The sequence below is a fragment of the Pelobates fuscus genome, chromosome 5 (genome assembly GCF_036172605.1).
Source record: "Pelobates fuscus isolate aPelFus1 chromosome 5, aPelFus1.pri, whole genome shotgun sequence".
Classification (NCBI taxonomy): Eukaryota; Metazoa; Chordata; class Amphibia; order Anura; family Pelobatidae; genus Pelobates; species Pelobates fuscus.
Window position 1 is genome coordinate 325,210,077 of NC_086321.1, and position 4,767 is coordinate 325,214,843.

The window sequence follows — 4,767 nt, forward strand, 5'->3', positions numbered from 1 at the left end:
AAAACTGCAATGTTTTCAGTTGCAGGGTTAAATAGATGGGAACATGTCACCCAAACCACTTCATTGAGATTAAGTGGTCTGAGTGCCTCCTTCTAATTGGCTTTCTGAGGTGCTCCACTTTGCCCTCTGATTTCAAATAGGAGAAAGAAGGTCCAGGCACTCCACTGCTCAAAAAAGCATATTTATTTGGAACACATATAAATATCCCATTTTGAGCATTGCAGTGTATTTATTTTATTTCACTTCCTCTTGGGTCACACAGAGCAGCATGGGGTAGAGAGGAAGGGAGGCATAGGCATGTGCACGGGGTGTGCTGGGTGTGCCTGGGCACACCCTAATCAAGCCTCAAAATTGAGGCTCCGTCACCTCCATGCGGCACTGCCATCTTTTATCCTCCCATCCGATCCTTCACTACGCGAGCGGTATCGCTGCATAATGTAGGATGGACTTGCTCCTCCTCCAGACCTCCCCTGTAGCGTTCGCGGCGTGTTCCGTGACATCACACGGAGGCGGAGTCACATCAACGCTAGGGTGAGGCCCGGACGGGTCATAGCGCAGCGCCATTTTCTCCAAGAACAGCAGGTACAGTTCGTTTCTCCTCCCTTCCTGAATCCTGCAGCATGGCTTATTATGGCATTTACAGTTTCAAATGTTTATTGTAATGAGAAATAAATGAAAGACATCACTTATGGGGACATCACAGACAAGACACTAAATTCATTAAATTCACTTGCACTGTGCAAAACAAACACAGGGTCCTTCAACCATGTTGAGCTGGTGGAACTCTTGGGTGAGTTCCCACACTTTTTCCCCCAGGACTTGACACCTGTATTAGTTCATTATTATTTAACTTCAGGTCCATACAGATCCTGCATCTGGACAGAATTCCGTTATCTAGAAAACACTAAATAAGTTGGACATACTATGTTGCAGTCGATCTTTAAAGAACAGATTTTTACAATAAAAAGACTGTCATTATTACATAAATGATTGATATAATATGGAAATCCTGTGACAAGACACAAGATTTTATATTTTGTGATTTTTACATTTGTTAAATGCAATGTATTGATTGGGAACTTCAATTTAAGTTGTTAAATTATTCTATATATAATAAGTTAACCTTTTAACATTATTACCATGAAATGATATAAAAGTACACGTAAGCACATAATGATTATGTGTTATTTTCGGGGGGTTTTGTACACGTACATGCAATAGGCGTTGGAAAAATATCTGCTAGAATTTCAGTTCTAAAAACGTTTTCTGTGGTTTATTTGCATTGTAACATGAGAGTGGATTCTCTGATCCACACCTGACACCTGTTGAAGAACATACAATTAGAAATCCTGAAAGAATGGCTTCACCAGTGAAACAAAGAATAGTGTTAAACAAAAAACATAAAATTCATAAAATATCAAAATTGAGGTTAAAATTGCCAGTTGTAACTGAGATTAAGATGGCAAGTTTTTTAGAAGTGGCTATTTTTACTTACATTTTGCAAATTACATGGTTATTCACTAGTTAACTGTTTACTGTAATTCAAATATGGTTCAATACATTCCAACTGGAAAAAGTATCCATATCATCTATGCTTAAAGTTGACTGTTCTGACTTAATATTTTAAATTACCACAAATTTAGTGAATAAAATCAAGAGTGACTCAAATACATATTCATCTATTAGTTTGGGCCAAATGAAGCATATACAATAATGCTGATTACCTCAAATACTCAATATAATTATTCTAAGCACTATGACCACTTCATCACCTTGACTTCGCTTTGAAACACCACACATACAGAGTTTGACCCCTTTACTGCCAGTGGTGTAACTCCACATCTGGCAGTGCCATGGAGCATTTTTAGACAGCCCTGAGCAAGACTTTCAGGCTGGCCATTGTCAGTTCTGTCTTTATTAAAATGTGCAGGCACTCATTCATTGGCTGAGAACAATTAATGCGCAGAAATATCAAAATCTGGCTTCAGCAGAACAGACCAAGGCACCTGGCAGGACCAGGTAAGAGGGCAAACGATTGAGAAATAGTTTTCCCCGATTACCTGGTAATTGTGTTAGGATACTCCTACCATCATAACAATTACAGTGAGCTTTAATATACATACATTGTTACATATTTGTTACGTTTGAAAAAAGACTAAAGTCCACCAAGTTCAACCTTGAAAACTTTTCTGTTGATCAAAAATAATGCAAAAAAACTAATTATAGACATTTCCAATTACAGGTGGTCCTCACTTTGCGACCTACCTGTTTTGCGACGGCTCGCACTTACAACCAGCTCTCTAGCGTGGGGATTCATGGCATTCCCCACGTTAGAGAGCCGGTCTATGTTCGGGGAATTTTCCCAGAACATAGATTAGAGGGATTCCCTGCTCTGGTGCGTATGTCTACCTTTGGGGAAATTTCCCTGAACATAGAAAAACGCACAAGAGCAGGGAATCCATTCCCCGAACATAGACCTGTACTGGTGTGTGTGCACCTCACTTATTGACCAATTCGTTTTACGACCAGGTCGTAAGAACGGAACCCGGCCAGTAAGTGAGGAGCATCTGTATGCCACAAAAAGGGAAAATAATTTCTTCTTGACTCCATGATGGCAATCAGATTTCTCCTTGGATCAGCAACCTGTTTACATACATATCAAATATATCCTTGAATATTATGTTTATTAAAAAAAAAAAGTGTACAAGTCTTTTTTAAAAATTTCTTTAGATTCAAATAAGACAGCCTCTTTAGGTAGAACATTTCACATTTTTATTATTCTTACTGTATAGAACCCTTTCCTGTAAAACACCTCTCTCCTCATCTTAAAGGGTGACTTCTTGTTTGTTGAATATTCTTGCTAATGAACAGGCTATACATAATGATCCTGTATATATTTGTATACTGCTATCATATCCCCTCTGAGGTGCCATTTTTCTAACGAAAACAAATTCAGTTTTTCTAACCATTTCTAGTTCTTCTGCCCTTTTTTCTATCTCTGAAATATCCTTCTTTAAAATTGGTGCCCAAAATTGCACTGCACATTCAAGGTGGGGTCTTACCATTGACTTATAAAGAGGTAAAATTATATTTTGATCACATGAATAAACATCAATTTTTGTACATGAAAGCACCTTACTAGATTTTGCAACGGCCCACTGTTGCCTAATTTGTTATCTATAGTTTTTTCCAATACCTTTTTATTTAATGTTATCTCTAACTCAACCCCATTAAATAAATAAGTACCTTGTGGGTTTTTTATTCCAAATGTAAGACTTGACAATTATCTGCATTGAATCTCATCTGCCACTTGCCTGCCCAGTCTCCCAACATATCTAAATCCCTCTGTAGAGAAGGTATATCATGTTCAGACTGCATTATCTTGCCTAGTTTTGTGTCATCTGCAAACACAGACAAATTACTTTCAATGCCCACTTCAAGATCATTAAAAAATAAATTAAAGAGAAGTGGACAAGGACAGAACCTTGAGAATCTCTCACCACTTTTCTCCAGTTTGAACTACAACTATTCTCTGCACAGTAGCGTAAATCCACTGTTCTCTACAAGAATATGATTTATTTTTTTTCATCTAAACCAACTGATTTCAGTTTTACCAGTAACCTGTGTGTGGAACTGTATCAAATGCTTTAGCCAATTCCAAGTAGATCACATATACTGGATCACTATGGACTATCTTTCTATTAACTTCTTCATAGAACACAATTAATTTAGTTTGGCATGGTCTGTCTGTCATAAAATCCCGTTGATTACTACTTATGGTATTTTTGTTCAAAATTAATTCTTGATTATCCCTTAATAGCCCATCAAATAATTTCCCAACCACAGATGTTAAGTAGTTCTGTAGTTTTTCGGGTTAATCTTTTAAACCCTATTTTTAAATATAGGCAACGCTTTTGCTTTTCTCCAATCTTCTTGTACAATTCCTGAAAGAAAAAAAAATCCGGAAAATTTAAAAACAGTGGTATCATTATTTCTACACAAAGCTCCCTAAGCAAGAGTGGGTGAATACCATCTGGTCCTGTGACTTGTTTTACATTACCTTTATTTAATTTCTGTAGTACTTTATCCAGTACCTGTTTGCTGTAAGGCTTTTGTAACAGGGATTTGCAAATCTACAGCTATAGATTAATCTTCCCATATTCTGAAGAGAAAAAAATATTATATTATTATTATATATAGTCTCATATTATATATAGGCTGTGCTTCTATTTTTCTCCTTTTTCATTTTATGTCTTCCATTGACTATTATTCTGAGTCTGCAGAGTAGTATGGCTATTCCTATAATATCCGATTGTTCAGATCAGTGACCCTCTCCTAATTTTACAATTCCTTCCTCTCCTTTTCACTCCTTTCCCCTCTCACATTTTCCCCTCTAAATCTTAATATTCAGGGATGTTGATATTTACAAACTCAAGAGTAAAACATTTAATTAGTAAAGATTTAATTATTGAAGTACATGTATCACTTAGTTTGCACTACAAAAAGTTATATTTTTCAAATGTGCACAGCTTTTTGAAAGACATATTACGTGTTTAATACCTTGTAATGATTATCGATTGACTGTCTTATATTGCATTTTGTATTGCAACTTATTCCTTAAACTCATCAATACAATAGATTTTTTTTTGTTTGTTTTTAATTGGTTTTAGCTACATTTTCTTCAAAATCCCATTAAGCAACAATCTGGGCACTATAATCACAATTTAGAGGAATTTCCGTTAACTCTCATTGGCTGAGAGCATCAGC